The 20,312-nt window shown below is 47.0% G+C and overlaps 2 long non-coding RNA genes across 5 annotated transcripts; both read right to left on the bottom strand.

Annotated features, from left to right (window-relative positions):
- Nucleotides 1-535: 535 nt before the first annotated feature.
- On the bottom strand, nucleotides 536-1,932 carry LOC120241309. The gene is made up of 3 exons (XR_005530868.1): nucleotides 1,869-1,932; nucleotides 1,588-1,767; nucleotides 536-721 (listed from the first exon to the last, which is right to left on the bottom strand). It is a non-coding gene; the product is annotated as an uncharacterized LOC120241309 (long non-coding RNA).
- Nucleotides 1,933-4,937: 3,005 nt separating this feature from the next.
- On the bottom strand, nucleotides 4,938-19,884 carry LOC120241307. 4 transcript variants are annotated; one of them, XR_005530867.1, is made up of 5 exons: nucleotides 19,785-19,884; nucleotides 19,408-19,504; nucleotides 8,077-8,152; nucleotides 5,250-5,461; nucleotides 4,938-5,109 (listed from the first exon to the last, which is right to left on the bottom strand). It is a non-coding gene; the product is annotated as an uncharacterized LOC120241307 (long non-coding RNA). The 4 variants fall into 4 exon arrangements; XR_005530863.1 differs by having other exon boundaries at nucleotides 19,436-19,504; XR_005530864.1 differs by lacking the exon at nucleotides 19,785-19,884 and adding an exon at nucleotides 19,622-19,650 and having other exon boundaries at nucleotides 19,436-19,504.
- Between the last annotated feature and the right edge of the window lie 428 nt (nucleotides 19,885-20,312).

Here is a 20,312-nt window from a genome sequence, read left to right as displayed (position 1 = left end):
CCAAGATCAACTGCAGATGTGAAGAGCAGGAAATCGTGCGTTTTGTCCCAAGTAAGGAAGGTGCCAGTAACATAGACTAAAGGTCCGTGTGAGAATTGGGCCCAATTTCCAACCCTTCACCTAACTGTACAAGTAAATTAAGAATTTTCTCTGCGGTGGGGCACCTGGTGGCTCAGTCAGTTAAGTGTCTGACTTCAGCTCAGGTCATGATCTCACAACCTGTGAGTTCAAGCCCCACATCGGGCTCTGTGCTGACAGTTCGGAGCCTGGAGCCTGCTTCGGATTCTGTCTGTGTCTCTCTCTGCCCTTCTCCCACTTGTGCGCTCGCTCTCTCTCAAAAATAAAGAAAAACATTTTAAAAATTAAAAAAAAAAAAAAGAAGTTTCCCATCAGAGCCAAGGCATACAGAGAGAGCAGGTTCTGGAAGTGATGCGGGTCCCATTCCTGGTTGGAGGAAGTTGCAGGGTGGAGCAGGGAAGGGTAGGTGGAGTGCCAGAATCTACGGGCCAGAATGTGAGCAAGTCATTTCTCCAACCTGCACCCCAAGACGTAGCTTCTTTCCTCACGGGTTGTTACAGGACACAGAGGACTAAGCGCCTTAATAGTGGGGCCACGGTAATTCTCCCCACGCGAATCTCGTTCTTGTGCCTAGAGCTTTCCCTGCCTTTCCGGAGATAGCCAGTTTGGTGTCAAATTAATCTTGACAGATTGTGCAGAAGGCCTGAGAAAGGCAGACATAAAAGGGTAAGAATAAGGGTACAAACTCAATACCGCGGCCAGAGAGGCGGCAGGGCTGCCGGGGGAGAGGCAAGAATTTCATACATACCAAGGACTTGAAGTCAGAAATAGAAGAGTCGGGGCATGATGTGAAGGAAAGGCGAGTCGAGGCAGGAGGAAGTGTGGGCCTGGCCTCTGACCACAGGCCGAGGCCCATTCAGGGGACTCATGGGCCCTCGGTGGACAAATAAGGGCCCACGTGCACGCCCGGTGCTCGAGAGGCCCTTCCTTCTCGGCTCACAGCCTTTCCTACTCCTGGCAGTCAACGACCAATCTGGTTCTGAGCTTGGCATTCAGAGCCTTGCCCTGGGGCCACAGCTGCCTCTCCAGCCTCTCCCCCCCCCCCCCATACAGGCTGAGCCCCCCACCAGGGCCTGTGCAACAATGCCCTCCACCCTCCCTCCCCTCCGCACTTGGAACATCACCCCCTGACCCCCACCCCGCCTGCAGCCCCAGCTCAGTCTCTCTGAGTGAACTCCTCATCTCCCAGGACCATCTCTGTCCACCTCTCTCCCTGACCCCAACCCCTGGACACGGCAGTCCTCTGCATTATTAAATTACAGGGGCTGGGTCCCCAGTCTGGGCGAACTCGTTCCTGAGCTCCATGGGGGACGTGTGCACCCCCAAGCGAGTAGCCCCTCGTCTACACCACTCGTGGGGCAGTTTGCCTGTGAACCGGGTAGTAATCCGGGTGCTGGAACACAGGTATGAAGGAACCGCATTTCAATTTCTTTCTCAAAAATTTCTGGTTCAAGCTTCCCTTACCCGGGGCGATGGAAACAACTGTCACCTTAGGGGACCCTCTCTCACCTCCGGGCACTGGGCAGGATGAGTTTCGCCAGGACGCCGGACGGTGTTGGTGTTTATTCAGGTGTCGGTGTTTATTCACAGGGAGAAGCTGACAAATATCCTAGAGCAAAGGTCAGTTCCTCCCCCTGGCTCTGACTTTGGACGGGGTGGGCGCACCGGGTCAGCCTGTGGTAGCGGCACCTAGAGCCTGGGGAAGGGAGGGTCCCAATGAGGTCCTCTCAGTTTACTTAAAACCCAGTGAAGTCTTTCCCCCAAACCTGCTTCCTCTCCTGACTTCTCACCTGCTGTCAAGACTGTTCTTCAAAATCCTGGAGTCCTCCTGACGCCTCTCTCTCCTTGTTCTAGAACAGTATGGAACTCCAGACGCATTTTGCCCCATCCTTCGTTTTACAGGTGAAGAGATCGTGACGGCTCCCCGCAAACCCAGAATGAGATCTCAGATCTGGGCTCAGCCCAGAGGCTTCCTGTCCTTCCCACAGTTTATGTGTCCTCGTCCCTTCTGTGGCCACCACCTGATTAAGCTCCCCTGACCTCCTACAGAGAGATGACAGTGGCAGCGGCCAATGCAGATGTGTGACACTGTGTCCACAGCATCCATGGAATGTCTTCTCTCCTTCCCAGCCCTCACATCCCATTCCTTTCTCAAGCTCAGCTCAAATGCCGCCTCTTCCTCGGAGCAGATGCTGGCCCGGCATGACCGCGTGCCCTCTAGCTGCACTCAGCTCTGCTAGTCCACGCGCCCCGGCCTGATGTGGCTGCGGGCAGGCTGCATCCGGATGCTGTTCACTTTTTTTGTTTTTATGCTTATTTATTTTTGAGAGAGAGAGAGAGAGACAAAGTACTCGCGAGGGAGGGACAGAGAGAGAGAGAGACACAGAATCCGAAGCAGGCTCCAGGCTCTGAGCTGTCAGCACTGAGCCTGGTGCAGGGTTTGAACTCACAAGATCATGACCTGAACCAAAGTTGGGCGTTTAACTGACTGAGCCCCCCAGGTGCCCCCGAACAAGGTGATACACACAGTCTTTAACTGAATAGCGCCTGGCCACAGGAAGTGCCTGCAAATACTGGCCGGTGTTCTGATGCAGTTATTCTAGTGTTAGAGGAATGGGCAGTAGATTCCGTTTGGCTCTGCAAGTGTAAGCAACTGTGCCTGCACACACCCGTCTGGTCTGGGGCCTCGGGAGGAAGGCACTGAAAGGTCTGGATTGTCCCGCAGCAGGATGACAGCTCTGTGGTTAACTGACCTGCACAGACCCACCTTGGCCCCTCCCCCAAGGGTATACCGGGGGCCTCACCTGCTCTGCACCCTGGCAGGGGCCTGTCATCGGCTGCTGACTCCACTCCCTGGCGTGTGGCCCTGGATCACCAGGGGACTCGACACCCCAGGGAGGCTGGTCCCTGCCCACTGGCTGATGGCTGGGAACAGGTGGGTCCCCAAGGCTGGGCCAGATCTATCTGTGGGGAGGCAAAGCAGATCCAAGCCGAGAGGCTGGAGGGGATCAGAGAAAACAGCCCCGTCTGGGCTCCGGCTAGGGCGGGCGCAGGGGTGAAGCAGAGCAAGGGGGCTTTGACTCCAAGCAAAATGGCCAGCTGAGAGGCTGGGAACGGAGGTGTGTTCAGATGGAGCTGAGGGCGCCTGGTGGGGTCACCAGCATGCTCGGGTCGCTTGGGCTTCTCTCCATGAAGGCTCGGGGGTCGGAGGAGCCCAGGACACAGGCACAGGCCAGTGGCTTGGGTGACCAAGCAAAGGGCATCTGTTCCTGTCCTGCTCACAGGGCAGCTGAGCCCTGGGCAGGCTCAGGGCCAGGTGCGCCTCTCTGGGCCGGGCTCTGCAGGGCGAGGCGTGGGAGCAAGGCTAGGGGTGGGGCGGTCAAGTCAGGACCGGCAGATATGTGTCGCTGCCCGTCCCCGGCCACACCAAGACTCTGGCACCTCCTTCCCCACCCATCCCTTCTTCTCCAGCTTCGGTCCTTTACGCTGAAGTGGCCTTTTAAAAATAGGTAAAGCACGTGGTACACAGTGGAAAGTTCCCGGTCCTACCCCGCCCCCACCCCCCTCCTAGAGACAACATCTGTGTCCTTACTGAGCTGGCACAGGCGTATGCAAGCGTAGAAGTCAACCTTCTCCCTTTCTGGCCTTTTTTTTAGTGGCAGAGATTCCTCTGAGAGTCTGAAGAAACTCGGGGTTCCTCACTAAACCAGGGTGCACACACGCACAAAAATTCAGTGTGCAATTCCAGGGGTTGATAACAGATTCCGTGGCCCTTTCGGTCCTACTCCGCAAGGGATTCTGGGTGGCCCTGTTACCCCGCATGCGCACTTGCGCTACCTGATGGCACCTTGACAAGATGTCGACAAAGGAGAGCTTCTGATGCCCTGAGAAGCATGTTAAGCAAAGTAAGCCATTCGGTGCCTTCTTCCAACAACTCCCTGTTGTACCAAGACCAAAATAAAATCTGAACTCTTAGACTGGCTTGGAAGGCCCCTCGTTCGTGGGGTCCCTGAGCGTCCCTCCAGGATGGCCACACCCACCATTCCGTTCCTTATGGGACTTGTCACACCCAGGTCTCACCTCAGGGTCTTTGCTTAAACCTCTCCCTCTGCCCGGGAACCATTTCAGGAAACCATTTCCCCTGAGGGCTACACTGCTGGTTAACTTAGGTGTCGGCTCAAACCTCATCCCTCCAAGAGGCCCCCCTCGCGGCACCCCTTCTCTAGGGCACCATCCATCGTCATTTTCCTCAGCGCTGACGGCTTCTTTAGCCATCTCCCGCATCCCCTCACTAGGATGTGAGCCCCTGGAAGCCAGTGGCCTTGCCGGTCCCACCACTAGCACCCAGAAGGGGGCACTCAGTAAATATCTCTGGGTTGAATTAAGTGTCTTGGCGGAGAGGTCAGACAGGAATCTTGCCTCCATTCTCCGTCTGTCAGAGTAGCCTCAGGCCATCCCGGCTCTGCTCTAGGCAGGGTCCTGCCTCTCCCTCATTTCTCTATTCCCAGATGTCCTACCCTTTTCCCAGATCTCTGGGGCCCCTCCTTCCCAATCAGCGTCTAACAAAAACTCTTTTGTGATTTTATGCCCCGGGGATTTAATCTGAGTCAATTTGGCATCTCCCGCCCTGGCTCTGCGGAGTCCAAAGGTCTGATCAGTGTTTCCAGCGGACCAGCCAGCAGCTATGTCGTCCGAGGGCTCAGAGCTCCATGCTCCGCTCCCTGGGCTGCCGTTCCTGGGCCTTGTGGAAATAAACGAAGACCCAGCAAGTGACAAAAAGCAAAGGCTATTGATTCAGAGCTTGCTGCAGCGCGGGAGTCAGTCAGCCTTGGTCGCTTGCATTTTAAGAGAGACTCAGGCCTGGTGAAGGGGTGGGGACACTTTATTTGTAGCAGAGAAGCGGGGAAGATTCAGGTGCCTGGTGCCTCCTCTGGAGGCCGTTGGCGTGGGGAAGCCGGAAGGCAGGTGCCTAGAAGCCGGGCATCCTGTATGATTGGCTGGGGGCGCATATTCGACTTTCTCTGGCTGCTCCTAAGTCACAAAGTGGACAAAACTTAGGGGAGTTGTCAGTTTTGGCCATTTGGAGCCAACTGTTCCAGACGTTAGCGGTTAGCTTTCTGATTCGTTCCTACAGATAGCCTGACTTGTTGCAAATGGGACCTATGGATTACCTGGGTTTATCGTAGATGAGGAGTTGATTTCCTGGGCAGGTGTCTGCAGGGTGTGGGTGCCCGAGTTCTGGTTTTCCATGTGGTCTGGCCATGTGTGTTCAGGAGTCTTTCGGGGACTCCTCCCTCCTTCACTTGAACATGTGAACATCCTGGGCCAGTAGAATCATCAAGTCTTTGATCTCCATTCTGCAGCTGTCCGGTGAGGGCCTTCGCTGTGCAAAGAATGGAGAGAGGTGCAGTGAGAGGGGCAGGAAGGCCTGGCGGCAGCACGCCACACAATTGGTTCAATGCTGGGAGTCTGAGTTGGGAAGGCCTGAGATGGTGTGGGGTTTCAGGAGTGGGATTGCTATCGGTGGAACGGGGGGAGAGACGGGGAGACACTCTTAGAGGGGAATACGATGAGGCAGGGGGGCAGGTGGAAGGGCGGTTAGGTTAGTCTCTCATCAGAATGAGGAGATTGAATGTACCTAGACAGCAATGATAATAATGGGAACAGCAGGGTTCCTGGCTGGCTCCGTCGTAGTGCACGTGACTCTTAACCTCTGGGTCGTGAGTTCAAGCACCACGCTGGGCTCAAAGCCTGCCTAAAAAGTTAAACAAGCAACCAAGCACTCCCTGAGTAGGAGGCACTGCTCCAAGCCTGCCTGGAGCCCCTGTGACATTCCTATGAGCTGGTTAGTATCATCATCTCCATACTACAGGTGAGACAGGCGGCACAGAGCAGTTAGGGAGCCTGCCCCATGTTACACAGTGTCTGAGGGGAGAGAATGCTTTGCACCAGATGGCGGCAGCTGTGTGCCCTTGAACGCCGCCTCCAGGGCCAGGTCTTAGTCCTCGGATGCGTGTTAGGATGCAGCATTAACAATTAGCTCTAATAAAAATCAGCTCTAAGTGCCCTGAGGGAAGGCGCTGTGATTACCAGTTCCAGCTCATGGAGGGGGAAACTGGGGAGCCGAGTGGCACAGCCCGGGCCTCTGACTCTCGAGTCTGCACACCTGCCACCGTGCCCACCGCCTCTCCTCTGTAAGCAAGGGATACACCTACTCATCAGTCAAGCCCTGAGCCACACCGTGGCCGAGACTGGCAGCCAACTCCAGGCAGCCAACCCCAGGCAGTGGCTCTCACCTTTCTCCACCATGGACCCCTTTGCCACTCTCCCCAGAAAAATGCATGCGAGCCCACACGCCCCTTAAGAAATTCACAGATGCCCCCCTCAAGCCCTTGCACGGCAAGTGGGTGATGGGGAAAGACCTTGGGTGGGTGTTGCAGCCACGGTAATATTCTCCAGTCTGGAACAAAAGGGCATGGCTTTGAATTTTAAGAGATTTACTTCACTTCATTGAGAGGGTGGAAGTAGGGGCGCCTGGGTGGCGAAGTCCATCAAGCACTCTTGATTTTGGTTCAGGTCATGATCTCACAGGTGGTGAGATTGACACCCGCACTGGGATTCTCTCTCTCTCTCTCTCCCTCTGCCCCTCCTCTATTCACACGCATGCATGCTCTCTCTCTCAAAATAAATAAACATAAAAATAAAATTAAAAATAAAATTCCAAGGGCGCCTGGGTGGCGCAGAGCCTGCTTGGGAGTCTGTCTCCCCTTCTCTCTGCCCCTCCCCGACTTGTGCTCTCTTTCTCTCCCTCTCAAAATAAATAAACTTACAAAATAAGAAAGTAAATAAATAAAATTCCATAGCTACTTTTATTTACTTCACTAGAGAACAGAACAGAAAGCAGTCTGTGCCGCGAGTCCCCATCTTTGGATCAGTCTGATTACCCACTTCACTCACACATCTAGCCGGCAGAACACTGCTGGAAGGAATCTCAGAATTCTGCTGGTCAATGCCAATGCACATTTATGGGGTCGAATCCCAGCGGGGTCTTTACCGCTACTTGGCAGCTCTCACTCATACCAGATAAACACTCACACCCTTTCTCACGATGACCACTCCAACCCTTCTGCAATGACTCTTTGAGCTTTAACAGTTTTCATGTGTTAGAAGAAGCATAATTGCACACATTGTAATTCATATTGTCCAGGATTTTCATCCCGTTTATCCAAGTACTTGGGCTCTTGACCCTTCATTTGTTTATTTGGATGATTATTTATTTAGAGGCTACCATGGCTGGCATTGGGCTGGGGTCTTGGACCCCGACTGTGGTCTCTGTTCCCATGGACTTAACAGCCCAGAGAGAAAGACTATCATTCTACAAATAACTGCAACCACGATGAGGGCCCATAAGTGCGCGGATGAGGGGATTTCAGGAAGACCTCCCTGAGGCAGTGGCCTTTTGAGTGGAGTCTTTGAAGGATGATATGTCGGTTTGGAATGCTTTGGGCTGCACACAACAGAAAATCTGACCCACAGTGAAACCATAAGGATGTTTATTATTTCCTTAAGAAGTCTAGAAGCAAAGTAGCGCCTGGGTGGTTCAGTGGTTAAGCATCCGACTTCGGCTCAGGTCATGATCTCTCTGTTCTTGGGATCGAGCCCCGCGTCAGGCTCTGTGCTGACAGCTCAGAGCCTGGAGCCTGCGTTGGATTCTGTGTCTCCCCTTCTCTCTGCCCTTCCCCCGTTCACTTTCTGTCTCTCAAAAAATAAATAAAGGTTAAAAAAATTTTTTTTTTAAAACAGGAGAAAGGGCTCTGCTTCCCAAGCAGTGCTTTCAGAAGGGCACAAGAAATTCATTCACAAATTCCCAGGAGTTTTACTCTTGTGTTTTTTTCTCCCAAAAATGGGCCTTATGTCCACCTTGGGTATAGAGAAAGAGGGTTACCATGACTGACTTAGACCAACCAAACTTGATCCCAGAGACAGTGAGGATCCTACCTTTTCTGAAGATACTGCTGCTTACTGGACCCCTCAAATGAGGATTAAAGGGTTTACCAATTCCGGATATGGACACCTGAAGACTTCAAATAAAATTAACCTTCATACCAATAACACTTAAACTTTAAAAAGTTATCTTAAAAGCCTCAGTGGGGCATCAGCTGGTTAAGCGTTGACTCTTGGTTTCAGCTCAGGTCACGATCTCATGGTTCGTGAGTTCAGACCTGCGTCTGGGCTCTGGGCTGACAATGCAGAGCCTGCTTGGGATTCTCTCTCCTCCTCTGCCTCTCCCCTGCTTGCTCTTGCTCTCAAAATAAATAAACTTTTAAAAAAAGCATCAGAGAAGTAACAAGATTTGAGGACTTGCTGAATTGAGATGCAGAAATACTGAAGAGGGCAAAGTGAAGTGAAGTCTCTCCTCTGAAGGCTGCCTATGCCCTGGGGCTTTGTTCTGGAAAAGACTGAACTGCAACTGCAGCCACAGGGAGGGGCCAGAGTGAAAATTTCAAAGTCACATGGTTCTGGGTTGCTAGTGCCCTCAGGCGCTGGTAAATCATAACTTCTCTTTAGAGGAAGACCATATTATCTTGAGCCTCAAGGTATTTCTATAAATAATTTTCAAAAACAATGGCCAGTACACAAAGATAACCCCAGGATATCAGACACCGCGAGTAAGAACAGCAGGTACAATAGGTCATAAAGTGGGCTCATAGGGTCTCCTTCTCCTTGAAATGAACAGCACACATTACAAAGCCAAGAATGGAAAAGTTGGCTGGGAAAAGAAAACTTAAAAAAAAATGATATTACAAACGTTAAACAGGGGGGAAAATGTAAATTCTGGAACTTAAAACTACAATAACCAAATATGAGAACTGAAACAGTTTTATCAGCAGATTAGAAATAGTAAAGGAGGGGCGCCTGGGTGGCTCAGTTGGTTAAGTGTCAACTTAGGCTTAGGTCCCGATCTGGCGGTCTGTGGGTACGAGCCCCGCGTCGAGCCTAGGGTCGAGCTATGTGCTGACAGCTTGGAGCCTGGAGCCTGCTTTGGATTCTGCCTCCCTTTCTCTGCCCACCCCCTACTCATTCTGGTCTGTTTCTGTCTCAATAAGAAATAAACATAAACAAGTTTGTTTTTTTTTTTAAAGAACTAGTAAAGGAAAAACTAATGAACTGGAATATAGGTCAGAAGAAAATACCCAAAATGATGCATAATGGGGAAAAAAGAAAGAAAATGCAAGAGGTGGGGACGAGACATGGATATCACAATGAAAAGGTCAAAGCAGAGTCCAGAAGGAAAGAATGGACATAGGCAATATTTGGCGAAACAATGGCTCAAAAATGTCTACACATTAAATCATACATTTAAGAATCCAACAAATCCTAAGTGGGATAAATAAAAAAAAAATTCACAGTCTTATACATTAGTGACACTACAGAAAACCAGATACAAGGAGAAAACAGTAAAAGCGGTCAGAATAAAACAGACAAATTACCTTTAAAGGCCACAAGAGGGACACCTGGGTGGCTCGGTAGGTTAAGTGTCCAACTTCAGCTCAAGTCGTGATCTCATGGTTTGTGAGTGTGAGCGCTGTGTTGGGCTCTGGGCTGACAGTGTGAAGCCTGCTTTGGATTTTCTCTCTCTTCCTCTCTCCCTGCCCCTCCCCTGCTTGCTCTCTCTTTCAAAAATAAACAGTTAAAAAATTAAAAGCCACAACATTCAGAGGATCCACACTTCCGGATTTCAAAGCTTACTACAAAGCTACAGGAATCAAGACCGTGTGGTGGTGGCATAAGGGGACAGACAGGTCAGTCAAATAGAATTCAGAGTCCAGAATAAATCCTCACATTTATGGTCAATTGATTTTCAACATGGTGCTAAAAATCCAATAGGGACAAAACAGTCTTTTCAATAAACAATTCTGGGGCACTTGTATACCCATGCGGATATCCATTTGTACATACAAATGAATAAAAGTGGACCACCTACCTCATGTGATATAAAAAAATTAGCTCTAAAGGGGACAAAGACTTAAAAATATAAAAGGCTTAGAAGAAAACAAACCTAGGAGTAAATCTTTGTGGCCTCAGGTCAGGCAACAGTTTTCTAGATATAACACCAAAAGCATAAACAACTGAAGAAAAAACAGATTAGACTATATGAAATTTAAAACTTTTGTGCTTCAGAGGATACCATCAAGAAAGTAAAAACACAAGGGCACCTGGCTGGCTCAGTTAGTAGAACATGCAACTCTTGGTCTTGGGGCCATGAGCTCGAGCCCCACATTGGGAGTAGAGTTTATTTAAACAAAAATGTAAAAAGACAATCCAATCCACACAGTGGGAGGAAATATTGGCAAATCATATATATAACAAAGGACTTTTAACGAGAATCTATAAAGAGCTCTTACAATTTAGTAGTAAAAAGTCAACCAGTTAAGTAATGGTGAAAGGATTTGAATAGACATTAATCCAAAGAAGACATCCAGGGGCGTCTGTGTGGCTCAGTGGGTTGAGTGTCTGACTCTTGATTTCAGCTCAGGTCTCATGTGAGATTGAGTCCTGCATCGGGGCTCATGGAGTGGAGTCTGCTCAGGATTCTCTCTCTCCCTCTCTCTCTTCTCCTCCCCTGCTGTGCTCTCACTCTCTCTCAAAATAAATAAATAAACATTAAAACAATGAAAACAGAAAACAAGACATACAAATGGCCAATAAGTACATGGAAAAATGCCAACATCATTAGCCAGTAGAGAAATGCAAATTAAAACCACAATGAAAAGCACTTCATCTGGCACCCACCAGAATGCTAAAATAAAAAAGAAAGTTAGTAGCGAGGGTTGATGAGGATGTGGAAAATCTGGAACCCTCACATATTGCTGCTGGGAATGTAAAACAGTGCAGCCACTTTGGAAAAAACAATTTGGCAGTTCCTCAAAGGTTAAACATAGGATCACCATGTGACCCCAAAATTCTAGGTATGTACCCCTAGGTATGTACCCAAGAGATATGATAACATTTGTTCCCATAAAAACTTGTACATGAATATTCATGTTAGAACTAATAATAGAAAAAAATGAGACAACTGAAATGCCATCAGCCAGTGAGTGGATGAAATGTGTCATACCCACACAATGGAGTATCACTCAGCCATAAAAAGTAAGTACTGATATATGCTATGATATGGATGGACCTTGAAAATATGCGAAGTAGGGGTGCCTGGGTGCCTCAGTCAGTTAAGCATCTGACTTCAGCTGAGGTCATGATCTCACGGTTCATGGGTTTGAGCCCCACGTCGGGCTCTGTGCTGACAGCCAGCTCAAAGCCTGGAGCCTGTTTCGGATTCTGTGTCTCCCTGTCTCTCTGACCCTCCACCACTCATGCTCTGTCTCTCTCTCTCTCAGAAATAAAACATTAAAAAAAAGGAAAAAAAGAAAATATGCAAAGTAAAAGGAGGTAGACATAAAAGGGCACATATTGAATGATTCCTTTTATATGGAATTTAGGAAAAAATCTATAAGGACAGAAAGCAAATGAGTGGTCACCTAGGGCTGGCAGGCAGGGGCTGGGGAGTGGATGGGAGGAATGAGGGTGACATATAAATGATAAAGTGTCTGTTTCTGGGGTGATAAAAGTGTTCTAAAATTTGTGGCAATGGCTGCACAACTTTTGTGAATATACTAAAAACCCACTTAATTGTATACTTTATTTATTTATTTATTTATTTATACTTTTTTTTTTTTAAATTTTAAAGTAAGCTCTACATTTAATGTGGGGCTAGAACTTACAACCCTGAGATCAAGAGCTGCATGTTCTACTCAATGAGCCAGTCAGTCACTCCTAGTTGTATGCTTTAAATGAGTAAGTTATATGGTAAGTGAATTACATCCCAATGAAGCTGTAAGAAGAAAGAAAAGAAAAGAAAGAAAAGAAAAGAAAAGAAAAGGAAAGGAAAGGAAAGGAAAGGAAAGGAAAGGAAAGGAAAGGAAAGGAAAGGAAAGAGAGGGTGGGAGGAAGGAAGGAAGGAAGGAAGGAAGGAAGGAAGGAAGGAAGGAAGGAAGGAAGGAAGGAAGGGGGAAGGGAAAGAGAGAAGAAAGAAAAGAAAAGAAAAAAGAAAAGGAAAGAAAGAGAGAGAGAGAGAGAGAGAGAAAGAAAGAAAGAAAGAAAGAAAGAAAGAAAGAAAGAAAGAGAAAGAAAGAAAGAAAGAAAGAAAGAAAGAAAGAAAGAAAGAAAGAAAGAAAGAAAGAAAGAAAAAAGGAAGGAAAGGAAAGGAAAGGAAAGGAAAGGAAAGGAAAGGAAAGGAAAGGAAGGGAAAGGAAACATAACGAAAAAGTATGGAAACTACTCAGTCGGTTAAGCATCCGACTCTTGATTTCAGCTCAGGTCATGATCTCATGGTTTGTGAGATCAAGCCCCATGTAAGGCTCTGCACTGACAGCACGGAGCCTGCTTGGGATTCTCTGTCTCCCTCTCTCTATGCTCCTCCCTCTCTCTCTCAAAACAAACAAACAAACTTAAAAAAAGACAATGATTGTCTGACTGGATTATTTAAAAATATTTTTAATGGTTTATTTATTTTTGAGAGAGAGAGAATGAGAGCAAGCAGGGAGGAGCAGGGGGAGAGGGAGACACAGAATCCAAAGCAGCCTCCAGGCTCTAGCCTGTCCATATGGGGCTCAAAGCCACGAACTGCGAGATCATGAACTGAGCCGAAGTCAGATGCTCAATGGACTGAACCACCCTGGCGCCCCAGGAATTTTTTTTTTTAGATCAAACTATTATGCTTTTTACTAAAGATAAAGAAAGATACTTATAATTATAAAAAGGTTCAATGGTTTAAAAAAAAAAGGTTCAAGAGTTCAATTCACCAGGAAATTATAATGTAAATATAATATATATATAGATTTGAATAATACAATTAACTATCTGTACCAAATAAACATATAGAATACTATATCTGAAAAACTGCAAAATACATGTTCTTTTCAAACATGCACATAGTATTTATTGACCATCCACTAAGCCATAAAACCTAGTTTCAACAAATCCAAAGGGTTAAACTCATTCAGAGTTTATTCTTTAGCCACAACACAATTATGTTAGACATCAAAAATAAAAGGACAGCTAGAAAACCCCAGATGTTTGGAAATAAAATAATATACTTCTAAATAATTCATGAATCAAAGAAGACATTATAATGCTGAATTATTATTATGCTGAAATAAATAATCAAGAACTATTACATATCAAAGGTTATGGGTTACAAGCTATTGATGGAAATTTATAGCCTTACACAGTTAAATCAGAAGAAAATTTGAAAATTAATGAACTTAGATACATCAAAAAGTAGAAAAATAGCAAATTAAATTTGATGAAATTAGAAATAAGGGAATAATACAGATAATTGAAAGCATGCATTACACACAATAGAATAAAAATAAAGCAAGTTGGTGCTTTGAGAAGACTAATGAAACTAATCAACCTTTGATCAAATAAAAAAGAAAAGAGAGAGAGAGAGGGAGAGAGAAGGCACAAATGAACTCTGTAAGGAATGAAAATGAAAAACAGGGCATTACCATAGTCCCTACAGACCTTTAGAAGAAACCAAGAGGATATTAGGAACTTGACCCTAAAGTGTTGGAAAATTTTTATGGAATGGATAAATTCCCAAGGGGGAAAAAGACAGCTTATAAAATGCCCAAGAAAAAACAGAAATTCTGAATAGACCAGCAATTTAAAAGAGTTTAAACACCAGTTTAAAATTTTCCCAGTCCCACATGGCTTCATCAGCAACTTCTATCAAACATTTACAGAAGATATGAGGTCAATATTGTGCAAACCCTTTCAGAGAAAAGTAATTACATTTACCAACTCACTTTGAGCCTAGTACAATATATTGTAAATACGTATTTTTATTTTATTTTATTTTATTTTTTTCAAATATTTTTTATTTATTTCTAGGAGAGAGAGAGACAGCGTGAGCAGGGGAGGGTCAGAGAGAGAGGGAGTCACAGACTGAAACAGGCTCCAGGCTCTGAGCTGGCAGTCAGCACAGAGCCCGACGCGGGGCTCGAACCCACGAACCGCGAGATCATGACCTAAGCGAAAGTCGGACGCTTAACCGACTAAGCCACCCAGGCGCCCCTGTAAATACGTATTTTTAAATTTTTTGAAGAAAGAGAAGATGGAATAGGAGGACCCTAAGCTCACCTATCCCATGGATTCAACTAGATAACATCAGTTTATTTATTTTTTAATTTTTTAATGTTTTATTTATTTCTGAGAGAGAGAGAGGGAGAGAGAGAGGAGAGAGAGAGAGAGAGAGAGAGAGAGAGAGAGAGAGAGAGAGAGAGGCAGCGTGAGCAGGGGAGGGTCAGAGAGAGAGGGAGACACAGAATCTGAAACAGGTTCCAGGTTCTGAGCTGGCAGTCAGCACAGAGACCGGGACTGAACCCACAAGCTGTGAGATCATGACCTGAGCTGAAGTTGGGAGGCTTAAACCATCAGTTTAAATAATCTAAAATTTTCTATATATTACTATGTTTTGACATTCTAGAAAAGCCTTTTCTGGCTTGGGAGAAACAATTCTTCTTCTTCTCCTCCTTCTTCTTTTCTTCTTCTCCTTCGTCTTCTCCTCCTCCTCCTTCTTCTTTTTTTAATGTTTATTTTTGAGAGACAGAGAGCATGAGCAGGGGAGAGTCAGAGAAAGAGGAAGGGTGAGAATCCCAAGCAGACCCCATGCTATCAGCACAGCGCCCGATGAGGGGGCTCGATGAGGGGGCTCGATCTCACAAACAGGGAGTTTGTAACCTGAGCTGAAATCAAGATGCTTAACCCACTGAGCCACCTAGGCACACCCCCCCACCCCACCCCAGACAATTCTTAAGAGATGGAGATGGCCCAGCTGGGAGCATTATCCAGAGCCTTCCCTACTCCATCTAGCCCTTTTCACCCAGGGAGGCAATCAATACTCCTCAGCCTTAATCATCCCACAGCTAGGTGCCAGGGAACTAGGGACTGGCCCTACAATCCGAAGCTGGCCAAAATTATTCAAACCAGTCAGTTCTAAACCCCTCCCTGCCTTGCCTTTTCCCAGAACCCTTAAGAAAGTCTGTGGCCTACACCTTCTCACATCCCTCTATCTTCTGCCTCCTGACTCTGGTGTCTTTCCAATGTGGCCCTGTGAAAGCTTTTTTTTCTTTTTTCAATCTACGAAAATGGATTTGTCTCCTGTTTCTAGGATCTGTGAGTTTTTTTTCCCCCTCTGCTCTTTTCTGTCTTTTGTGGTTGCACCTAACAGACCACCTCATAAAAGCCACCAAATATGTAATCTTGTTACTAAAAACTGATAAAGACATTATGAGGAAGAGAAATTACAGGTAGACCCCACTCATGAACGATAACAAAAATTCTATAAAAACATATTAAGAAGTTGAATCCAGCAATATATAAAAACGAATGAGACTTCATGTCCAAGTTGTGTTTATGATTATTTTAGTAATACAAGCTAAGCTTAACTTTTAAAAAAATCAATTCATGAATTTACCACATTAACAAACCAAACAAGAAAAATCATAGATTATCTCCACAGCTGCAGGAAAAATATTTAATACAATTTGGCTTATATTTATGATACAAAACTCTTAGTGAGTGTGCCTGGCTGGCTCAGTTGTTAAAGCATGTGACTCTTAATCTCAGGTTTGTGAGTTTGAGCCCCATGTTGGGGCTAGAAATTACTTGGGGGAAAAAAAACAACAAACTCTTAGCAAACTGGGAAATAAAAGAGAACTTTTTAAATAATTTTTGTAAACATTTTAATTTATTTTTGAGAACAGAGACAAAGTGTGAGAGGGGGAGGGGCAGAGAGAGAGGAAGACAGATTTAGAAGCAGGTTCCAGGATCTGAGCTGTCAGCCCAGAGTCCTAGGTGGGGCTCAAAACCATGAACTGTGCGGTCATGACCTAGACCAAATTTGGCAGTCAACTGAGTGAGCCACCTAGGTGTCCCTATCTCCCTTTTTTTATGAAGTTAAAAACACCCTAATGTTATACTGTATATATACTCTTATTACATACTGTACCTTACTATGTACGTATACACTTATATGTACATTTTGTGTACAGAGTTATACACTTAAGATGATGGCCACTGTATCTTATGATTGACTTAAGGGATTTCCAAAGGTTATGTTCACTGTGTAATTTTTGCCTTATGTACTGATTTTAGAACCTAACCTTGGTGTAGGGTACAGCTGTACTGTTGAGGGATTTAAGAGCTATTTAGGAGATTTGGTGACTGCCTGGAATAGAAGGGAGAAGGAGAAATCTGACAATAAATTATATTTTATTTTTTTAAATATTTTTATTTATTTCTAGGAGAGAGAGAGACAGCGTGAGCAGGGGAGGGTCAGAGAGGGAGATACAGACTCTGAAATAGGCTCCAGGCGCCCCAACAAATTATATTTTAAAAAAAGAAGAAGAAGAAGGGAGAAGGAGAGCGATTCCCAGGTCTCTTGCCTAAACAACTGAGTAGGTGGTGGTTCTGTTTATTGAGCTGGGGCCCATTGGGGTAGGAAGAATTGGAGGGTAGAGATGATCATTTATTTTCCTCAATATTTTATGAAAAATTTCACAAATGCAGAAACGTTGACAGATTGTATAGTGAACACTGTATAACTACCACCTAGGTTCTACAACTCACTTACTGCTATATTTTCTTTTTCATATCTTCTGCGCCTGGCTGGCTTAGTCGGTTAAGCGTCTGACTTTTGCTTAGGTCATGATCTCGCGGTTCGTGGGTTCGAGCCCCGCGTCGGGCTCTGTGCTGACTGCCAGCTCAGAGCCTGGAGCCTGCTTCGGATTCTGTGTCTCCCTCTCTCTCTCTGACCCTTCCCTGCTCGCGCTGTCTCTCTCTCTCCTAGAAATAAATAAAACATAAAAAAAAAAAAAACATATCTTTCCACATACCCATAGGAGTTCATTACTAATGCACTGAATCTGTGTGATCTGAGAGACTTCCAAGAGTCGCGTCTCACAGGCTACTGATCTCGACACAGAAGCACACGTTGTTCACCTCCCACTCATACTCAATTCCCTAGAATTAGGCCTTTAAAAAAAAGTTGTCTATTGGGGCGCCTGGGTGGCTTAGTCGGTTAAGCGTCCGACTTTCGCTTAGGTCATGATCTCGCGGTTTGTGGGTTCGAGTCCTGCGTCGGGCTCTGTGCTGACTGCCAGCTCAGAGCCTGGAGCCTGTTTCAGTCTGTGACTCCCTCTCTCTCTGACCCTCCCCTGCTCGCGCTGTCTCTCTCTCTCTCCTAGAAATAAATAAAACATTAAAAAAAAAAAAAAGTTGTCTACTTAGTTATTTTTATGTTATCTCTACACTCAATGTGGGACTTGAACTCACAACCCTGAGATCAAGAGTCACATGCTCTTTTGACTTAGCCAGCCAGGTGCCCCTGGAATGCAGCTTTTAACATCTTCCTTCTCTTTAAAATTTTTATCTATCTATCTATCTATCTATCTATCTATCTATCTATCTATCTATCTATGAAAGACAGAGAGTGCACGCATGCACATGGGAAGGGCAGAGGAACAGAAAGAGAATCTCAAGCAAGCTCCATGCACCGCTCAGAGCCTGACTCAGGCCTCGATCTCAGGACCCTGAGACCATGACCTGAGCGGAAATCGAAGAGTCTGATGCTCAACTGACTGAGCCACCCTGGCGGCCCTACCATCTTCCTTCGAAAGGTGCTTTCACTAAGGACACCAACTACTGAAGACCCCAGAACTGAACTCCTCCTCATCTTCCTGTACATCTTACCTTACAGCTATCTACCTCTCCAATTTAGGGTATCTCTGGCAGCAAGCTCTTTCAATCTCATCTTTTTCTTTTTTTATAGTTATAATTTTTTTTTAAATATTTTTATTTATTTCTAGGAGAGAGAGAGAGAGAGAGACAGCATGAGCAGGGCAGGGTCAGAGAGAGAGGGAGTCACAGACTGAAACCGGCTCCAGGCTCTGAGCTGGCAGTCAGCACAGAGCCCGACGCGGGGCTCGAACCCACGAACCGCGAGATCATGACCTAAGCGAAAGTCGGACGCTTAACCGACTAAGCCACCCAGGCACCCCCCCAATCTCATCTTTTAAATATCTCTAACAGATGTCCTCTCCCTCTTCATCCCCTGTACCATTAAAGTTCTGGATCTCAAAATTTCTCATTTTATTGATTTGGTGAGCTACAATTTCACCCTCTGAACTACTTGTCCCCATCTCTATCCTTTCTCTAGCTTACCTAGTCATCTGTCCGTCTCATTTATCTTTTGAAAAAGTCTGTTCACAACACTTTTCTTTTACAATATTTTACAGGTGCTTATACCCAGGTTGGCATGACTTCCATAGGCTTTCAAGATCTGCCAGAAAGCATGACTCCCCCTAAATTTACAACCTTATGCCCAGTTACCCGCCCACACCATTTTTACTATGTGTTAGCTCTTCAAATATACCAACCACACTTTCTGCTTTACTGCCTCCTCTACGAAGACCTCCCTGAGAGCTAGGCTAGGGGAATTTCACAGAACCCTGAGGATACATCTAATCATTAAATATTCAAGTCTCCACAGAGATAAAAATCCTTGAGGGCGGTGCTTTGGTCTTTACGGCCAAAATACTTAGACTCGCTACTTGAGGGTACTCTGCCTAACACAAAACGGAGACTGCTTCCTTCAGCGGAACTCTGCTTTGTACACTTTACCCTCCTGTTCTGCAAAATCCTACCCAAGCCTGAATTCCTTCTTGAAGCTTGTTAAGTAGTTAGGGGCTCTGGCTCCTTTATCCGCTGCCCCTGAGCTTAATAAATTATATTTTAATAGTCTATCTATATAACTAAGTGCCGTACATGTTAACACTTTCCCTTTTCCTTGGTAACTAACATCAATCCTATCCATGCTTCTGGGCTCAATCCCTGATCCCTAGAGAGAATTACTTCTTTTAACTCTCAGCTCACGAACCCTGCAACCTGGGGCGCCTGGGTGGCTTAGTCGGTTAAGCGTCCGACTTTCGCTCAGGTCATGATCTCACGGTTCCTGGGTTCGAGCCCCGCGTCCGGCTCTGTGCTGACAGCCAGCTCAGAGCCTGGAGCCTGTTTCGGATTCTGTGTCTCCCTCTCTCTCTGACCCTCCCCTGCTCACGCTGTCTTTCTCTCCTAGAAATAAATAAAACATTAAAAATTAAAAAAAAAAACGAACCCTGAAATCTATTTAGCGCCTGACAGTCTTTCATTACTGCTGCTTACTAACGCGTTCCCGGTTCCCTCCCCGTCCATCCCGGAGACTGTAACCTTTCAGGGGTGGGAAGGGCGATCCTACCTTTCTAACTCCCTCTCCAGTACTTGGCGCTGCGCTTCGCACACGCTGCCGTAAAGCACCTCCTGGGAGCTAGTGAAGGGACACAGCCCTGCGGAGACGTCCCTGCCCGCGGACCCGCCCGCTCGCCCCTCCTCAAGCCGGGCCCCGTCCCCTCGCCCCTCTGCAAACTGGGCCTCGCCCCCTCACCCCTCCTCAAGCCAGACCCAGCTCCCTCACCCCTCCGCAAATCGGGCCCCGCCCCTCACCCCTCCGCAAATCAGGCCCCGCCCCCTTGCCCCTCCGCAAGCCGGGTCCCGCCCCCTCTGCAAGCCGGGCCCCGACCCCCTCCCGGTTCCCAGCCTAGGCGGACCCGCGCGCCGGCCGGGTAAGCGGAGGACTGGGCCCAGCCTCGCCTGGCTCTGGCCCGAGGTCCCAGCGGCCGTCTGGACGATTGCAGGACATCCGCCGACCACCCGCGCAGGCGCGGAGACGCTCCTGGAAGCACGTGACCCAAGCCCTCCTCCCACCGTTGCCCGCGTAGGAGCCGGCGGAGGCACTGGCCTCGCTCGCTGGTTTGAGCCTGGTGCTGATGGACAGGCGAGCGAGCTGCCAAGACACTGCTTTAGTTAGAAACAGCCGATGGAATACTACACGGCAATGAGAAAGAATGAAATCTGGCCACGTGTAGCAGCATGGATGGACCTTGAGGGTGTTATGCTGAGCGAAATAAGTCAGGCAGAAAAGGACAAATATCAAATGTTTGCACGTATAGGAGGATTGGGAGGAACTTAACGGAGGACCATGGGGGAGAAGGGGAGAAATGGTGGGGGAAAGGGAGAGAGGCAAACCATGAGAGACTCTTGAATGCTGAGAATAAACTGAGGACTTATGGGTGTGG

This window comes from Hyaena hyaena, unplaced genomic scaffold (genome assembly GCF_003009895.1).
Source record: "Hyaena hyaena isolate Hyena2069 unplaced genomic scaffold, ASM300989v1 scaffold_284, whole genome shotgun sequence".
Taxonomy (NCBI): domain Eukaryota; kingdom Metazoa; phylum Chordata; class Mammalia; order Carnivora; family Hyaenidae; genus Hyaena; species Hyaena hyaena.
Note: the sequence above shows the minus strand (reverse complement) of the source record. Positions and strands in the feature narration are given on the sequence as shown.